Raw genomic sequence first — 21,258 nt, 5'->3', positions numbered from 1 at the left:
TTTGAAACTGGAACTATTTTTCTACTGCGGGTAACAGGGAAGTTTGGGAGTCCTTCTCTGTCACGACTCGGAGTATGGCGTGATCTGGAAATTCAAAACAGAGTAACAAAATACTAGACTCGGAATAGGACTGGTGGCGGAGATGAATCTGGTGGAACTCGGACTGGTGGCGGAGATGAATCTGGTGGAACTCGGACTGGTGGCGGACATGAATCTGGTGGAACTCGGACTCGCGTGATGGCGGCAGATATGTGGTGGCGTATATGGACTCGGATTGGTGGTGAAGATGTGGCGGTGGTATATGGCAGCGGTAATGAAGTTGGTGCGGTGGTGGTATATGGCAGCAGCGATGATGATGATGCGGTGGTGATATATGGCAGCGGCAACGTGAAAAAACCTGTGAACAGAACTCAAAACTCTAAAGGACTAGACGCTAAGACCAGCAACTTCACACGACGATGCAACCGCAAATTCAACAAAGCAAATACAGAAAAGATTATGCAAAGGCTCAGATTGGTTTGGATAGGATGAACTAACCCTAATTTTTTTGGCTTTTTCGTTGACTATAGGTATGAACAACAGACTCGATCTAAACTACGAAAAACTGTAAAATCTCACCGAGCAACCTGGAAATCTGATACCACTTGATAGGGGCAAAGGTGTCCCGATGTTTCGATGAGATAGAAATCGTTTTCTGTGGGAGTCGACTTTGACGATCCGACTACGAACGTGTGAAGACGTCGCGCCTTAGCAATCGCTACACCAACTTCCGAGGGGCTATTGACCACGCCGGAGCACGATCAACCTGACCACGAGGGTCTATTTCCTGCGAGCAAACGAAGAACAAGCAAGAAACTGAGATTGCAATCTGGATATTGCGAATAAAAGAGGAAAGCTTTATTAATGAAGGTGGGGTTCTGTGACGCCTTTGTCGGGTCTTTGAACACAAACGCAGTACGCGAAGTTGCAGCTATGGCAAACTTTTAATCTAAACAAAAACCGAAAGTCTAAACGATGCCCTAGGGGCTGTATATATGGAGGAAGAAGGGGGGAATTTCATGGCCCTTGGAGGAGGGGTCCGAAACCCACCCTAACTCTTGTTTCTCCACACATACGGATTCTAAAAACAGCCTATATTGAAGTATTTCGAAATTACATGGGCCTGGCCCAAAAATAAGGTGACGCAGCACCTAGAATAGCCTCTGGACGAAAATTATGAAGTGGCATCTTGTATATTTCGTCCAAGGCTTCATGCCCTCATTATGGTGGCTTCAAAGTCCTGAAATCATCACTTGAAACTCTGTTCTTGTCTCCCTTGCACATGCCATCAACTCCATGCTTGTTCTTGCTCCAATGTTCATCCTTCTCCAAGCTAGGCCCTTCATTTGTAAGCAAAACAAATGTATCCAATTTAGGCAGCATCATATTCTCATGAACATTAGAATCATTACCAAGAAACGAAAGTACCTGGTAATTTAATTGGCGTGCGCGAGCTCTAGTAATCGGTCCAGTATGTATAGTAGCAGGGGTTGTGGGTGTAACAATGGTATTGATGTCCTCATCACACTGTCCACAAGCAATACAACCAATCAGGAGTAGGGTATTACACCGCACAATGGCCCGAACCTGGGTAGCTCGTTGTGTCCTCGTCAAGATTAGCTCGTAGCCTCGTAGACGCAAAGCCATGCCCGTAGAGCTTGAACCAGGGTTTTTGGAGGATTTCCCATCGCTCGGAATCAATCCCCCGACAAAGGCGGTTGCATCCCGCCCTTTATGCAAGTGATAGACCAAATCTGAGAGCCAAAGCTTCAGCCTTTAGGATATTTGCACACCAATCGATCCTCCCACCCCCCAATGAATTTGCCGTTATCATCCCTTAGGATTGCCGCAACAGTGCCCCTAAGCAGGTCTTGATCAAATGATGCGTCAACATTTAGTTTGACAAAGCCATCATGGGCCCTAGTCTAGCCCCTTTTTTATCTAAGCATTTGGAAAAGAAGCACTAACAAAGCTAGTCGTGCGCGTACGAATCTCTATAGAGATCTAGAAAGCAATCTAAACTTTCTCATCATGGATCAATTTATGTCTTTCAGACCACTAATACAAGGGCATTAATTGTCTGGACCCCGATTCTAAGTCACACCGATCTAGCAAAAAACACATCATATCACTTTGCGGCCTCACACAAGGCAACCCACAATTGCAGCCTTTACCTTGGCCGGGACCGTTTGCGTATTTTGGCTCACGTATATGACTGTGATGCTAGGATCCATATGACAGAGAACCCAGGTCGACATGTCTAATCATGAACCAAGGTGGCACAAACGTACAAGCACATGCATACATTACTCAGCAATCAACGTGTCGGTCATCAGTGTGTGTAACTGAGTCGTAGCAACCTATAAGGACTCCAGTAAACACCGCGTGACATTTCCCCGTAGGGACAGACACAGGAGCATAGAAGGATACATGCAGGGGCAGAAGCCTAGCGAGGGTGTCAGCTAAAACCTGACTAGCCACACAAGACTCTAGTCCAGGTTTATCGCCTATTTGAGAAATAACCCGCAACGGAAGTGCGACCAAAGTTTCCATCACGGCCCAAACGATGTGTGCACGGTTCCCGAGCACACCATCCGGGTGCCACCCGGTACACCGGGCCACTGTGCCTAATGTATCCCAAGCCTCCCCTGTCGGGTGCCACTTGGTCGACCAGCAACACGACCTACAAACACCAGAAACTAGTTGCAATTCCTTGACATAGATCAAGGCGATTAATAAGCCGAGAGGGCCGGGGTTCAGTTACCGGAACCCAATGTGTGGTAGTAGCTAGTCTTGGATAACATAAACATAACTTAGTTCTTAAGGACGGTCTCAATAAGATAGTCCACCATGTACTCCTGCATGGCCTGTTGGTACCTTTATCAAATCGTGTTCATACACTTGGCTCTCAACATCAGAACATGATCACAATATTCCAATTCATCCCCCGATGAATCAGACCTAACACAACTCTATGAAATAGCAGCCATGGCATGGATAAAGTCACATCATGGCCTAAGCAACTCCAAATCATGCTAGGAAGGTTTAGCTATTTACTGTGACAATGACAGGTCATGCAGATGAATGGGTTTAACTACCGAAACAAGTAAGAGTTGAATCGTTATTGTCCTAATACAATAATAGAGAGCAGTAGCAAGAGAGCAGGATTGTATTAGAATGCTCAAGGGGGTTTGTTTGGCTGTAAGATCAAGAGTAGAGCATTGCTCCCTGGATAGGTACTTGGTACCACCCGCAGAGGCAGAACCTATCGAGAAGGATAGTACCGAGGACAATCAATACGCAACATATGCAACAATATGATGCATGAACATGACATGGCAATATGATGTGGTTTGAGCTAATGCATCTCACATTCAATTTAGATGAAGTCTATTTGAACCAAAGGTTCGAATGTAACTCCAAAGTTAAGTATTTAAAATGCCATTTAGTTGTTTCCACTTATACAATAGGTATAAGTTGGTTTGCCATTCATGAAAATGGTACGGATGGATAAATGTAATTTTTCTGATAATTTTTCATATAAATTATTTCAAACTGAGCTACGGTTGATTTTCTATGAATTTTTTAAATTTCGGCCAATTTAATAAATAAATAAATCATTCTGATTTATTTAAAATCCGGAAATAGTTTAATATGCCAGCATGACGTCAGCATTGCACCATCAAGTCAACACAGTCAGCCAGGGTCAAACCTGACCAGTGGGACCGAGTGGTCAGTAATGCAGTTAACTAACAGTGGTTAGTTTGCCTAAGTATCTAATTAGTGGATGATGGGGCCCATGTATCAGTGTCACTGGGGGTAATTAGACACTAATTAACGTCCTAACCGACGGTGCCCATCGGTCAGTGGCTCAGGCCGGCGAGGTCATCACCGGCGACCACAACCACGGTGGTGTCCGTGCTACGGGCCACATGAGCGGGAGCTAAGGCCACCAGGGTGTAGCCCGAGCTCGTCCGCATCTAGGGAAGCAGGCGGCCGGGCACGGGGTGGCCGGAGCTCGCCAGAAACAATCTCGCAACGGTGGCCGGAGCACGGGCTCGATGACTACAATGAGATAGTGCACGGCATGAGTAGCAGATGGGTGCTACGTGCTCCTAGATCTGTGTTGAGCATGGTGACATGCTCGGGCACGTGCTACGGTGGCTTGATACGTCTCCAACGTATCTATAATTTATGAACTATTCATTCCATGTTTACAAAAAAATTATATGGTTTTGGTATGATTTGCATGGAACTAACCCGGACTGACGATGTTTTCCGCAGAACTACCGTCGTGTTGTTTTTTGTGCAGAAATGAAAGTTCTCCAAATTAGCTAAAACTTTTTGATGATTTGTTTTGGAACAAAAGAGACCCCCGAAGCTTCGTGGGAGGGCTAGAAGAGCCACGAGGAGGGCACAACCCACTAGGGCGCGCCTGGAGCCCAACCCGTGTCGTGGTGGGTTGTGCTCACCTCGGGGCCCATCTTCGCGTGAAACCAACGCCAAAAATCCTATAAATATAGAAACCATCAGAAATAACCCTAGATCAGAAGTTCCGCCGCCGCAGGCCTCTGTAGCCATGAAAAACCAATCTAGACCCCGTTCCGACACTCTACCAGAGGGGGAAATCATCACCGGTGGCCATCTTCATCATCGCGGCGGCCACCATGATGAGGAGGGAGTAGTCCACCCTCGAGGTTGAGGGTTTGTACCAGTAGCTATGTGTTTAGTCTTCTTGAGATGGCACGATCTTGATGTATCGTGGGCTTTGTTAATATAGTTGGAGCATATGGTGTTTCTCCCTCTCTATCTTGTTGTGATGAATTGAGTTTTCTCTATGAGATTTCGTTCTTATCGGATTGAATACTTTTATAGATTTGAGGGCACTTGATATATGTCTTGCATATGAATACCTGTGGTGACAATTGGGTATTATATTGATTCACTTGTGATATGTTTTGGCACTCAACTCGTGGATTCCCGAGGTGACATTGGAGTAATCTATGCATAGGGGTTGATGCACGTTCTCGTCTTTTGTTTCTCTGGTAGAAATCTTGGGGCACTCTTTGAGGTTCCTTGTGTTGGATTGACTATTATAAATCTGAATTTGTTTTGGTGTTAGTTTAGTACGAACTCTTGATAGATCGATCGGAAAGAATAACTTGGTGTTATTTTAGTATGAACTCTTGATAGATCGATCGGAAAGAATAACTTGGTGTTATTTTAGTACGAACTCTTGGATAGATCGATCGGAAATAATAGCTACAAACAATTATTTCTTATGTTCTCCGTTAGACGGCAACTTTGGAGTGATTCTTCATCGCACGTTGAGGGATGGTTATATGATCCAATTAGATTAGCTTTGTTCACTGATTGCAGTAGTGAAAGTACGGACCATAGGCCTCATTTTCAATCATTGCAATACCATTTGTGCCCACTTTTGTTACTTGCTACCTTGATTTTTTTATTGTTCGTATTTGTTGTGTTGGGGACACAAGAGACTTTTTATTTTTTGATTGCAGGGTTGTTTAAGAGAGACCATTTGTGCCCACTTTTGTTACTTGCTACCTTGATTTTTTTATTGTTCGTATTTGTTGTGTTGGGGACACAATAGACCTTTTATTATTTGGTTTTAGGGTTGTTTAAGAGAGACCATCTTCATCCTACGCCTGCCAGGGATTGATAAACCTTAGGTCATCCACTTGAGGGAAAATTGCTACTGTCCTACAAAACCCTGCGGTTGGAGGCCCAACACGAGTCTACAAGAATAACGTTGCGTAGTAGACATCTAGCTATTTTCTGGTGCCGTTACCGGGGAGATGAGTGCATGAAGGTATATCTTTTGATCTTGCAATTGAATATTTTAGTTTCTTGTTTTATCACTAGATAGGTCTATAAAAGAAGACAAAAAATGGAATTGAGGTTGCATCATATTATTCATCTTTATAATGTCTTCCGTGAAAATGATGGAAATGAAAATTGTGCTCAATTGATAGAAGAAGAATTCAATAAAATGTTTGGCATATGAATGATGAGCATGATTGCAATGTTTTTAGTATGAATTCTTTGAATATACATGATGCTAAAGATATGAAAAGCCATAAGCTTGGGGATGCTATGTTTGATGAAGACGATATTTTTAGTCCCCGAAGTTTTGATGAGAATATTTACTATGATGAAAGCATGCCTCCTATTTATGATGATTATGATGATGACATGTATGCTATATTGAATAATGATAACCATGAAACTTGTCATCATGATTTTAATTTTCAATCTCATGATAGTTATTTTGTTGAATTTCCTCCCACTACTATGAATGAGAATTTTTTTTGCTTATGTGGAGAGTAATACAATTTCTATGCTTGTGGATCATGAAAAGAATGCTTTATGTGATAGCTATATTGTTGAATTCATTCATGATGCTACTGAAAATTATTATGAGAGAGGAACATATGCTTGTAGGTATTGCAATAATATCAAATTTCCTCTCTACGTGTTGAAAATCTGGAAGTTTTGCTTGTTTTGCCTTCCTATGCTAGTTGATTCTTGCTCCCATAAATTGTTTGCTCACAAAATCCCTATGCATAGGAAGTGGGTTTGATGTAGGGTAGAACCCTAGATGCACGATCTTTCACAATTGGAGCGGACCCCGCGAAGAACATGAAGAACACGAGGTGAAAACATGAGGGGAAACACGAGAGGAATCACTCAAACCAACAAGATTCGATTACACATGTGCTAGATCCTCGAAACACGAAGAGATACACGATCCACAATCAAGAAAGGACGATACAAGTAGCAAGTTCTTCTCCATGAGGTCTTGAAGGTCTTCTTGTTAGGGGTCTTGAATCCAAGATGGATCTTCTCCGTAGAGGTCGCGGTCTCTCTCGGTGGAGTAGATCCGGATGGATGAGCAAAGCTCTATCTCTCAAATGATCTATCATTATGCTAACCCTAAAAAGAGGGAGGAGGAGTATATACAGTCTAAGTGGACGAAGGGGTACATGGGCTTCGGCCCAACATGCTGTCAACACACACACGTCGGATGTCCAACAGCTACAGGTCGTCCGGTGGCTCGCGAGGGTCCGGACGTCCGGTACTTGTCGGAAGTCCGACGGTTTGGCTCGGGATGGTTGGCATCGGATTTCCGGCCGACGTCCGACGTCCGGTGGTCTCCATACTTCTGTCGTTTTGGTTCGGTGATGGTGGTGTCGGTCGTCCGGAGGGGCTCAGTCATCCGGGGGCTGGAGCATGTCGATCATTCGGTCGGTGTCGGTCGTCCGGTCGCTGGAGCATGCGCAGGCTGGGACTCGGCTGGCTGGCTGGAGATCCCAGGCGTCGAACGTCCGACGAGTACCGGTCGTCCGGTGGCTGTAGATTCCTGGTAGCTCTTCCTCTTGGTCATTGTACTTGGTGTCCTCGCCATCTTGTCCGATGGGTGTAGCTGTCTCGTGGCTTTCCTCCAAGTACCTGATCATACATAGGGTCTCGGCTTGAGGTAGTAGCCATGTCTCATATGTAGAAAGTGGTAGTTCGGAGAGGAGCGAGTTCACCTTATCTTCGATAGCCTTTGATCGAGCTCTTGTCATTGGTCCAAGTGGTGTCGTAGGAGATGTAGGTAGATCCATGGGGATGACCATAGGATGCTCCACAACATCTCCCCCCGTTGGGAAAGATCCGACCTCGGATCGAAAGCTTCATCACCATGGTAGGGAGAGAGATCTTTGACATTGAAGACGTCGCTCACGTTGTCCTTGTCACGCGGGAGGTCGATCTTGTAAGCGTTGCTGGTGTAGCGTGCTAGCACCTTGAAGGGTCCGTCGGCTCGCGGTAGAAGCTTGGATTTGCGTTTGTTTGGGAAGCGGTCCTTGCGAAGGTGTAGTCACACAAGATCTCCAATGTGGAATATCATGGGTTTCTTGTTGATGTTGAGCTTGGCCGCGAGTCGTTGTACTTGGCGCTCGATGGTGTGCCTCGTATCTTCATGCATCTTCTTGAGGTAGCTCACTCATGTACTTGCGTCCATGTTGATGCGCTCTTGTAAAAGTAGAGGAAGAATGTCCAATGGGGACAACGGCTTGAAGCCGTAGACGACCTCGAAGGGGGACTTGCCGGTAGTCGAATGTCTTGCACGGTTGTAGAAGTACTCGGCGATGGGTAGACACTCTTCCACTATTGGATGTTCTTCTGGATCAACAGCATAGTAGAGTGGATAGTGTCCGATTCGTGACCTTCGTTTGGCCGTCAGTTTGAGGATGGTATGCCGAAGAGAACAAAACCTTGATTCCAAGCTTGGCGCATAGAGTCTTCCAAAAGTAGCTTAGGAACTTGACGTTGCGGTCCGAGACAATTGTCTTTGGCACTCCATGGAGGTGCAAGATTTCCCTACAAAAAATATTTGCAACATGTGAAGCATCATCTATCTTGTTGCACGGGATGAAATGAGCCATCTTAGAGAATCGGTCCACAACAACAAACATGGAATCTTTGCCATTTCGAGTTCTAGGCAACCCAAGTACAAAGTCCATACTAATATCTTCCCATGGGTGATACAGAATAGGAAGTGCCATATAGAGACCATGGGATTGAGCTTTAGACTTAGCTTTGCGACATGTGGAGCACCGGTTGGTGAAACATGAGACGTCGCGGAACATCTTGGGCCAAAAGTAGTTCTTGGAGAGCGTGGCGAATGTCTTGTCGCGTCCAAAGTGTCCCATAAGTCCTCCTCCATGAGATTCTTACAAAAGTAACAATCGAAGAGAAGACTCGGGGATACAAAGTTTGTTAGCTCACATAAGATAATCATCTTTGATGTAATAGCGGTTCCAAGATGTATGCGTGAAACATTTGGTATAAGGAATAGAAAAAGTAGGATCATGCGCATACAAGTCTTTTATGTGCTCGAAGCCAATGACATTCAATTCAAGTTTGGTAACAAGCATGCATTTGCGGGAAAGTGCATCCGCCACAACATTTTCTTTGCCTTTGATGTATTTAATGACATAAGGAAATGACCCAATGAACTCACTCCACTTAGCATGATGCTTGTTTAACTTAGTTTGACCCTTAAAGTACTTAAGCGGTTCATGGTCGATATGAATGACAAACTCATGAGGGCGAAGATAATGTTCCCACTCACACAAAACTCGCACTAAGGCATATAGCTCATTGTCATGGCGAAGTATCAAGTGAAAACGCCCTGCTCAGTGAAAACTAAAAACTATCCTCGTGCGCCGCTGGATCAAGTACGTACGGCGCGGACCAAACCAGCCATTAATCCTAGTTTTGCAGCTAACCCCCTCCCCTTACGTCCTTGCTTGGTAACGATTCACCCAAAAAACTAAAACGAATCGTGCTCGATTTGTGCCGCCATGGAGTCGTAGTCCTGCTAGCTCTCCGACGGGCGACAGCCACCCCGTCCTCTAGCCCTCCGCCTTCGCCGGCCATGATCCCCCTCCCTCTGCCAGCGACGGCCGTGAGCCCCCGCCCCCACCAACCACGGCCGTGAGCCATTGTTCTACGGAGCAAGTACCACTGCCGCTCGTAATAATCTTATGATGCATCTCTGAAAGATAACTTGGTGTTAAACCAAAGGCAGAGTTGAGTGGGGACAAGAGAAAAACACATGCAAGAATGATCATAAGACGCGGTTGTGATGCATCTCTGAAAGACAACTTGGTAGTGAAGCTCATGTGTTGGATGAATTTTAGATGTCCTTCGTGCCTATATTTTGCTAGGAGTAGTTCTTCTGTATATTTATGTCTGAATATGTGTTACATGAAATGGCCATGATGGAATTTAATTTTTCAGTGCAAAAATATCGTTCTCCGGCTGATATTTTTGCAAGTTGTTTGATCGAGTTTACTACACAGAAATGGTAAAAATTTGTACATAAGAGAGAGCATTTAACTCAGCATGAGCCCCCTACCTGCTCATGCTACTGCTATTGCTCTCCGTGCGGGTGCTAGCTGTGGTATGTTATTATCAGGGGCAACCACCAGTCCAAGCATGGCAGGGAAGTAAAGCAGAATCCATTTCACTGAAAAAAAGTTGCTCAACTAGCTATGCTACAGCATCTCCAGAGCAATGGGAAAGCTAAATGCTTCAATTTTAACAGGGAAAACTACAAAGATTCTGCAACCGATTCACATTAATTCTGCAAATCTGCAATTTCAGTATGTACAACAAAAGCAAAAGAGCAAAGATTTCTTGTAAATCCACATTCATTCAAGAATTTTCTGTACATTCACATTCTCTCAGGTGCAGCAAAACAACAAGGATGTGCATGAACTTTGAACATCCACATTCATTCTGGTACTCAGTACAGCAAAACATCAGTTTCCCTCACAGAGAAAAAGGGCAGGGAGGCGGAGCCCGCGACCACTTGGTCTCCATCGCATGGGATCAGCGCCAGGTCGCCGGGTTGCGGAGATCCCTGTTGTGTGGGACCAGCGCCGATGCCGACACCGCCGCGGCCAGCGCGCATGGAGAAGAATGGCAGTTAGGCCGAGGATGCGGCCGCGGGGTCACCCACCTGTGGGATCAGCGCCAGGACGCCGTTGCGTGGGGCCAGCCGCCAGCGCTGCCGCCGACGTTGTGCTCTTTGAACTGTGTGCGGTCAGTTCCAGGTCGCAGTCCCGTCGGGGCTCCACCGTGGCCTCCGAGTAACCATAGCTAGGGGAGTGAGGCGCTATTAGTCACCGCCCAATCGCCGGCGTCTCCAGGTCAGGTCACCTCGGGCTCGTGGAGAGCTAAGGAGGGGATAACTTCTGTTAGCAGGGGGTTAGCTGCAAAAGTGGGGTTAAGCGGCTGGTTAGATTTCACCTTTGGTCTGCACCGTACGTTCCTGATCCAGTGGCGCATGAGGGTAGTTTTCAGCTTTCACTAAACAGGGCGTTTTCACTTGATACTTCGCCCTTTGTCATTGATGGGATAATTTAGTTGCGCTCCGGAAAGTTTCTCACTAAAGTAAGCAATTGGGCACTTCTCTTGCATCAACACACCTCCTATGCCATTACCGCTAGCATCGCAATGGACACTAAAAGTTTTGTCAAAGTTGGGTAATGCATGCATAGGAGCATGAGTAAGCAAATTCTTAAGCTCGCCAAATGTGATGTCTTGGGATGGTCCCCAAACAAAAGGTGCATTTTTCTTAGTCAAGGCATGCAAAGGGGATGCAATAGTGCTAAAGTCCTTAACGAATCTACGATAGAAACCGCCTAAACCAAGAAAACTTCGGACTTGTTGCAAATTGGTTGGTTGTGGCCAAGTTTTAATAGCATTGATCTTAGATTCATCTACATGAACACCCTTAGAGCACACAATGAAACCCAAGTAAACAAGCTTATGAACACCAAAAAGGCATTTGTCCATATTAGCATAAAGGCGCTCTTTTCTAATAGTTTGCAACACGGTTCTAAGATGGGTGACATGATCTTTAAGAGATTTTGATGCAGGGTGGAACCCTATACGGCTGATCTTTCACGAAAGGAGCGGATACCAACTAAGAACACGAAGAACACAAGGGAAATATGAGGGAAATAACGAGAGGATCACTAAAACCAACAAGAACAATCACACATGTGCTAGATCCTCGGAACACGAGAGGAGATACAAGATCCACAATCAACAAGGGACGATACAAAGGTAACCGGTTCTTCTCTGTGAGGAGGTCTTGATGGGGCCACCCAAGAGGGGGTCTTGAATACAAGGGGATCTTCTCCGTAGAGGGGCCACGGTCTCTCTCGTGGAGTAGATCCGTAATGAATGAGCAAAGCTATATCTCACATATGAGTTAAACCAATGCTAATCCTAACTAGGAGGAGGAGGGGGTCTATATATAGTGTTATCCCACGAAGGGGTAGGTGAGAGGGGGGATACATGGGCCCTTGGCCCGTTCTCTATGCACAGCCAGGTGCCGGATGTCCGGGCTGGGGGCCGGATGTCCGGCGGCTCACGACGAGCCTGATGTTCGGGCCTCTAGCCGGATGTCCGGGCTGGAGTTGCCCGATTCTTCTGCTCTCTGGTTAGCGTGCGCCAGATTTTCGGGCGAAGGGGCCGGATGTCCGGGGCTTCGAGAGGAGCCGGATGTCCGGGGCATGGGGCCAGACGTCCGGGCTGTCGAGGTCGCTTTCGGAGCTCTCTGGATAGGAAGGGGCCGGATTTCCGGGGGTCGGGACGGATGTCCGGGCTGGGGCCGGATGTCTGGCCGCTATAGCAGCTGGCTCTTCTTCCTTCGCTCCCGCGCACACTTGGCCTTGGTCCTTGGGCTCACCATGGTCTCGTCGGGTGTACCTGAGTATGCACAAGGTCCGCGCTTGAAGTAGCATCGATGTCTTACATGCGGAAAGGGAAGATTCGGAAAGGATCGAGTTCACCTTAGGTCCAATGGCGTAGGCTCGAGTGTACATGGGGATGATCGTAGGATGCTCCGCATCATCTCCCCTCCCTTGGGAAAGATCTGACCTCAGATCGAAAACCTCATCACCATGGAAACGGTTGTCGTGGACGGACTTGTAGTTGGACGAAGTGGAAGACATGGTGTAATCCAAGTACTCCAAGGTGTCTCCGGAGTGGTACACATGCAAAAAGAGCAAACACAAACGACACTTGGAAATACAATGGTTAGCGCACACATGGTGTCCATCAAGTAAACATGAGTCCGTGAGGCAAGATTGTTCGTGACAAAGCACATGAAGCTTAGCAAGATGATATGCAATGAGATGTAAAGCATTCATGGGAGCAAAAGCATTCATTGTGCACACAAATGTATTGTGAATGTGATCAATGCAACCACTGTGCAAAATGATGTCATGATGGGATGGTGTATCAAAAGCATGAACATGTTAATTGGTGCTCAATGTGAGTATGTGAGCATGCAATATGATCATGATGTATGAATATGCCATCAAGAAAGATCACAACAAATTTGCTTAGGAAGTGCATAAGCTCGTATATCATGGATGACATAGAAATGGAAGATGCAAAAAGGGAATCATAATGTGAGTCAATCCATGCATAAGATGCAAATTTGTTATGGGTGGTGTTATACCATAGCTCGATGTCGTGGCACTCCTCAACTTCAAGGTCCATAGGGTCCATCTCCAATGTCGGTCCTCCATCCAATATATGTATCATGTAGACAAGAAGAAGGAAACAACAATGAAAGTATGACCCGTCCAATATGCATATGTGAAGATGGCTCAAAGGGAAGGAGTTCACCTTTATGAGGATGCCGAGAATGTTGGTGTTGCGCATCATGTACGCCTTCACACACCCAATATGTCTTGTGATGGAAATGCCTTGAGAATCCTTCAAAATGAAAGAACATGACAAACACTCGGAAAAACAAATGAGGTTAGTGCAAATGTAACACCTATCATTCGAGTGGTAAGATACCCAACAAGTGTTCTCATCATTCTTATAATAAGAAAGGACAAGGTGTGGTATGGTATGAAAGCATATGATGCAACTACAACCAAAGACAATAGGCTCAAGTAAGCAAGCATGCTTCACAAGTAATATGTCCAAGTCTCCATGATCAATAAGCATAGCAAGTTGCACTCAATACAAGGTGATATGAGAGATGCAACTAATGGAGAGAAGCGACAATGATCAAGACAAATCAAGTGAGAGTCATGAACATATATGTCATCAACCCAAGAAAGCGAGTAATAATGGAACATGGGTGATGCGACAAAGCAAGCAATCATAGTGTTCAAGTCAAGCAAGCTAGTAGTGCGAAGATGCAATGTACTAGAAGGAATCATGGCAAGCATGGAATGTGTGCAAATAGTGGTCATGAATAATGAACATGACATGTCACAAGCATGAAAGCAAGATATGGGCAAAATATCATCAATGTATTGGCGAGAGGCCATATGTAAATATCAATGGGGCATAATGACTCTCCCAACACAACAAGGATCTCAATGGGGCAAAAAGAAATCATAGTAATAGCCACAAGGATCTCCCCCAAGCATGCAAATACACATAGAATTAGTATAATGGTGAATCATATGTAAGTGCAAGCAAGGGTCACAATTGCATGGCAAAGACATAGAAATAGGCATAACATGCAAGGTGAACACGATAGTATGGGCATAAGGTGACAAGTGGTAAATAGCCCATATCCGTGTGAGAGCCAAGTAAAAGAGGTGTGCGTAGTCCGTGCGCGAAGAGAATGGTGGTAAGGACAATTCACGGAATCCCAAATCGTCGTTGCTATCAAGAGATCGTTTCGTCAACTCTTGGGATTGAGAGGTTGACGAGTATACGTGAGTACCTACACAAAACAAAGGCAAAGGGAAAATTTTGTGTGCATGGTAGATGTACACATCATCCATCATGATGCGCACGTGCATGTGTTGGTTAGCACAAAATAGCCAATGCTCAAATAAATGAGATGCGTGATATAGAAAAATGTCATCCATCATGAGAGGTTTGTTATTATGTATAGCATAATGGAGACTCAAATTGTGTAATGCATCACTAGTGATATCTAGAGTATTGTTATGAATGGTATGCATATGGTGCAAGAAATTATGGGAATCGTGCAAAGTATGGAATGCATCAAGATCTCCTAATATGTATGAGGAAACTATGGGGTCTCCTCATGAGCATTTGTAGAATCATCACATCGAGAGTATTGACAACATCCAAAACAAAGCATATTTGGAACAATGTGATCATGGCATGGTATAGTAGATGAATTGCGCAAATCATGTAAAGGAAGCATAGCAATATCATCGCATGAAAAACAAAAGCCAATGACCATCATCTCGTCATCTATGCCATAAGTGCAAATGGGATTTATTTTAATGGGACATGCATAGTTACTATGTTGAGATTGAAATGATGCAATATGGGAGATCTCACTCATAGCATAAGACAAGTTCAATGGATTGTCAAACATGAACTGACCAATAGAATTTTCACATGATATCCTATGGAGCATAGCATCACAACTAGGCAACTCAACATGCTCATCATCATATTCATCATAAATTGGTAAGTCGTGACATGAGGAAGTCGCACTAGCATGAAGCATGTGAATAGGTGGATCAACATCGTGCAAGCAATCATTCGTAAGATAGTCCACTAGTGGGACAAGAGAAGCACCATCACCTATGTTACCTTTGAAGCATCGTTCACGTGTTGTAGGTGAGGTGTCGAAGACCAAGTCGTGGTCATCTTCATCTTGATGGAACCATGTGGGGTGTCGTGGAATTGTCACGGCAGATGTCCTTAGTGTCAGGACTTAGTCGCGAGGCCAGCGCATCTATGTGGTAGCTTGAGAGGGGTTGGGCGGAATCGAGAGACGCAACACAAGACAAGGATTTAGACAGCTTCGGGGCCCGGGAAACATCATCCGGTAATAGCCCTACATGCTGTTTGTGGCTAGGTCTCATTATGCTCATGAGAGAGTCGCCGGTAAGCCGGCTCTTTGTGTCTAGCCCTAGAGATTGTTTCTTGTTGCTTGTCCCTCTTTGGGGTGCCCTGCCCCTCCTTATATAAGTTAGAGGGGCGGGTTACATGCGGAGTCCTAGTAGGACTAGGACTAGTCTATCTTTTCTTACAAGCTGAATACAAGTCCGGGTCTTGCTTCCTCGTAAAGGAAATATTCGTCATCCCTTTCTCCTTAAGCCAGCCCACCAGAGTATAAACCAGCCTGCTGGGCCTTGGGCCTTGTCGTCCGTCTGATCCGCCCGCCGGGTCTCCAGTGAGTTACAATGTCCAGGCGGGTTACTCTGTGAACCGCTATGTTCGGGCGGATCGCCAGTGAGTCGCCAAGCTCCCGCCAGGTCTCTGGTGAGTCGCCAAGTCCGGCCGGGTCATACCGCCGGGTATATCCCCTACATTAGCCCCCAGTTTAATTTGGATTTATCCATGTTAAACAGATCCCGCAACATAAACACAAGAACAATTTGACAGGTTGTGCTCCGGGTTAAATATTATTTTAAGCCGACACCTGATCGTCTTTAAGTCCTTCTCATAAATATGTCCATAACCCCATAGAAAATCTTATTTTAACAGATATGCTTCAACTTTGTCAATGCAAATAATCCAGATACTTCTTTTTGAAAAATCCGGGTCAGTTGGCCAGCTTCATAACCAATTTGCTGACATAGGCTCTTGTAGAGAAATATTATAAGAAATAATCCATTTGAGTCGGTCTTCAATGCTCTGACTTGACAAAAATATTGGTCTTGAAATATTCAACTGATATTCAGCCGGCTTAAAGATGTAGATCTTGCCGATTTATGATTGCCAAAATTGCCGGGTTATAAATAAATGATGTCGGGTCATGATTGTTGCAGACACCGGGTTAATCTGGTCTGCTCCAAACTGAGAATTTGAATATTTTTTCTCCCTGATATGCCTATCACCTGTAGCCCCCAAGTCTTAAGAGGAGAACATAGTGATAACTTAAGACTTGCTTCAATATAAGTGTTGCAACCTTGAAGAAATCCAGGTTATTCATCTCTCAATAGTCATAAACTGAATATTCCATATATGTAGCCCCCAAGTGCCGGGTTGTCATGCTTGCAGCAACCTGGGACTTGTAATTGCCTTATGCTCATAAAAACTTCAACCAGTGTAGCCCCCAAGGGCCGGGTCATTATGCAATAATGAGCAGGGACTTTGTAAATATGATCATGTAAACTTGACCAGCAACATGTAGCCCCCAAGGGCTGGGTTTAATAATATATTACCGAGCTGGGACTTTGTATATGATTCATTGATAATAACAACATATGATGTAATCTCCACCATGGGGCTTGAACCCACGTCCACAAGGTTAAGAGTTTTGTACTCTACCAACTGAGTAGTGGATCTTTCAATATAATGGATTAAGGCTTGTGTACCTTGAATTTTCGACATGAGCAATTGGTAGCCCCCAAGGGCCGGCTCATTACAATGTGATGAGTCGGGTCTTCAATAAGTTGAGCAAAAATGTCTTTACATTAGCCCCCAAGTACCATGGTGCATGCTGGCAGTGACATGGGACTTGCATATTTGATGTGATCTCAATTTAAATAATGTAGCCCCCAAGTGCCGGATCGTAAGCCTGCAGCGACTCGGGACTATTCTTTCCATTGTAGAATAAATCATATCCATTGATAAAATAATAGCCATTGCGCCAAAGCGACTTTGAATACCTCATCTGTTGATAAGTCAATCCGGAGTTTAAAAACCCGGCGGCTCTTGGCCGATGGCGATTTAATACGCCTCCATTGTAAGCCGGAATTTGTACAACCCGGCGGCTTATAGCCTTTGATAAAATCAAGAATTGATAACCCTTTTGAGACACCAATTTCAATCCTTGATGATGGGCTTGAATTTAATCATTTATGTAAGTCATAGCTCTGTAAATCCTGCAGAGTTTAAACAACATATGCCCTGGCGACTTAACGTCAAAAACCAGGGCGGGTAACCACCCAAATGTAGTCTTATCCTGCACATAATTAGATCACAAGATCCCTTGGCGGTTTACCGCAGGGCGGGTCATAATATCTCACATATAACCACTGTGATATTGAATTTATACTGCCGGTTTACATGACCTGTGCAGTAAGGGTGATAACCCAATCCTTAGAAGCCAAACCTTCCAAGTATTAATATTGTCATATGCTGGCGACTTGTTCGTCGAAAGCCAGGGCGGGTTAATAGAAACCACATATATATATGCTTCAGATATGAGCAAAAAAGCTTCAAATAAAGTCCAAAAATTGTTTGCAAAAAGAGACTTCAAAAATTTTGAGGCTTCTGATTCGAATACGATCAGAAAACCGTCCCAAAGGGGTTAAGCTAAGATTCGAATACGATCATATAGCCCCCAGTGGCTTTGGCGTTGCCGATCAAGAGGGTAGTGACAGCTATGTTCTCTTTGGTTCGAATACGACCTATGTTTGAACAGGAAGCCCCCAAATGACCTTGAGAGTTGTTTAACGACGCTGATTCGAATACGATCCACGTCGGTTCCCAAAAGAGGTTGAGCTATGATTCGAATACGATCAAGAAGCCCCCTAGTGAACTCGGCAGTGTGCCGATCAAGAGGGTACTGACAGCTATGTTCTCTTTGGTTCGAATACGACCTATGTTTGAACAGGAAGCCCCCTAGTGATCATGAGAATATTTAACGACTCTGATTCGAATACGATCAGGGTCACACCCAAAGGGTTAAGCTAAATTCGAATACGATCAGCTCCCAATGGTCATTAAAGCAGGGTACCTATATTTGAGTTGTGCTTTGTAACAGACTCTCTTTGGTCCCTTTAATTTTTCCTGAGAACTCGAACTTGAGCCGGATGTTTGAACCAGATTTGAGAGCTTCAAAACTTTGCGGGAGAGAGATATCTCTTGAACCGGATTTTAAACCAGAATCTTTATTTTGAGTCGGCAATTTTCTGACGGCCTTTAAATTTTCATCAATATGGTAGTAGCCTCCGGAACCAGGTTATCATTCCCTCCAACGACCCGGAGTTCCCGAGTCATGTCACTGTAGCCCCCGAGTCTCAAGATGACTCGAGGAGTTGGCTTGAGGTTCTCCATATTTAACCGTGATATAAACCGGCATGAGTTACCCAATAGCTCAGTGATATAATAATCCCTTTTTACAGCAGATAATTTGTCCTACATTGAAAAACTTGCGAACCAGAGTAATTGCTCTTTTAAAGAAAGCAATATATAATATGGAAATATAATGGATGGATTTCACCTGATATGTTAAGCCAGAAAATATCCACCGCAGAGTTTAATGATCACCACGGTGAAGCTGAAATCAATCATGGGCGAGCCGGCCATGCGAACAGATGGATGAATCGGCCGCGGCGTTGTAAACCGGTGCGGACGGGAGAGTCGGCCGCAACGTTGTAAGCCGGTGTGGACGAGCAAGTTGTCCTCCGCATTCTAAACCGGTGCGGACGCGTGAACCGTCCATCCGTTCATCGGGTAATGCGACACGGAGGAAAACGCCATTGTAAAACGTTGCCATTTCGTGCTCTATACCCGCAGTATAACAATAATTTTATCTGTATATAAAAACACCAATAGGGCAGTGTAATAGTGCTCAGAGGAATTAAAATATACTGATAAAATATATAGGAGGGATAACACCTAATGTGTTTAGGCCGGAAGTAATCCGCCATGAAGTTAATCACGGGTGAGTCAACCGCAGCACTGTAAACCGGTGCGGACGAGAGAGTCGGCCGCGGCGTTGTAAGCCGGTGCGGACGGGCGACTTGGCCGCAGGCGCAGACAGATGTAAACCGAACAGCGGGGGCCACGACTTGCACGCGTATCCATCGAGCAACATGACATGGACGGACTGCAGTGCAGAGTTATGCTGGTGCGCGCTCCATATCCGCTGTATAACACCCTTGTCCTGAATGACTATCCTGCGTAAAAATATTACGCGACAAAATAACTGTTCTCACAAATTAATACCTGCTGTTAAAACAGACTGGATGAACATCACCTGATTTATTTTCCGGATGAACGCGGATACCAGTATTGGATAATGTTGGATGTATTCTGGTGCAGCCTTTAGTATGTACACAGGACCAACAAAGCGGCAGATATAACAGCGGCCGGAGGGGCGACTTGAAAGCGACACCGCAGTGGCAGCCCGAACCCACAATAGCTGGGGAAGTGGGCGGCTCAGCGTTGTAGCAAGGGTGCCTCGAGGTGAGGACACGGGCGTAGCGACGCGGGAGACGGCAGGGCCACGAGCGCAAAGCAAGCGGGCGACTCAGCATGCATAGACAGCAGCAGTCAGAGGACTCGGCGCGGCGGTCCTCAATGGAGGCGGGCCACGGCGGTTTAACCGAGGCCTGTCCGGTTTGGAAGTAGCCGCTCAGAGCTTTGACTCGTCGTAGAGCAGAGGAAGTGGTGAACGCAGAATTGTGTCTGACGTGTCCTGTCAGTTTGGACAAACGAGTGTAGACCCTTCAAGTGCGGTTGTGTGTGCGTGCGCTGGCTATGCAGCCTGTATGTGTGCAAACGTGAACGCGTCCTCCACCTGTGCCTGACAACTTTGGTGGTATTACTACTAGCAATTGATGCGCTAGTATCGGTATTCTTTGTCTTCCATCCAGAGTAGTTTTCCATTAAACCTAGGGACTCATGACATGCAATGATGCTTGTTTCTTTATTCCCTTGCCCTCACGTCTAAAAAAGCAATGGTAGTGACAACTCGGTGGATTTGACCTGCGCCGCTAGCCTTTCTTTTGCTGCCACGATTTATCCTCGTATCGATTGATTTCGGGTCGTAGGCGTCTTCGGAAACTGCACGTCTGCCTCTTCTTTTCCTGACTGCTTCCTTGACTTTTTTATACTGAGCGTCTTTTCCAGGCTGTCGACTTTGCTTTTGGTTGACCAGTAGTAGCAGCGATCAAACTCGTAAATACTACTAGCAGTGGCTATGCCTGATCTTTTCGAGAGGAACAATCGGCAACTTGGCAGAACAGCTGACGCCTTAGATGCGTTTGGAACTCCTGCCAGTCTCGGCCTCTCGCAAGCGGTGCTCCCAACATCGATCAGATTTCAATGTAAGTCGACGGTCTCAGCGACTTGGTGATTTGATGGCTTGATGGATTGTTTAGACGCCGCGCACAATAGCCGCCGAGAAAAGTTGATCGCATCCACCCGATCGTACAGTGACGCGAGGATTAAATTCCTGTTGGTGTTTTGTCTCAGCAGATTGCCCGATGATGTCGACGAACGAGTTGTAACCCTAATTTTCCTTTGAACTTTTAAACCTCACAGATCTTAAACCTAGACTGATAAACTTGAACTTGATGCGAACCCTTCCAAACCGGGTCATCCTAAAAAGTGCAAACTTCTCGATCCCTGGGAGAGCTCCCTCCAAGAACTCAACACCACCGTGCGTTTGCCCCACGGTGGGTGCCAACTGTCGTGGAATTGTCACGGCAGATGTCCTTAGTGTCAGGACTTAGTCGCGAGGCCAGCGCATCTATGTGGTAGCTTGAGAGGGGTTGGGCGGAATCAAGAGACGCAACACAAGACAAGGATTTAGACAGCTTCGGGCCCCGGGAAACATCATCCGGTAATAGCCCTACATGCTGTTTGTGGCTAGGTCTCATTATGCTCATGAGAGAGTCGCCGGTAAGCCGGCTCTTTGTGTCTAGCCCTAGAGATTGTTTCTTGTTGCTTGTCCCTCTTTGGGGTGCCCTGCCCCTCCTTATATAAGTT

The sequence above is a fragment of the Aegilops tauschii genome, chromosome 5 (assembly GCF_002575655.3).
Source record: "Aegilops tauschii subsp. strangulata cultivar AL8/78 chromosome 5, Aet v6.0, whole genome shotgun sequence".
In the NCBI taxonomy this organism is placed as follows: Eukaryota; Viridiplantae; Streptophyta; class Magnoliopsida; order Poales; family Poaceae; genus Aegilops; species Aegilops tauschii.
This window is presented reverse-complemented; position numbering follows the sequence as displayed.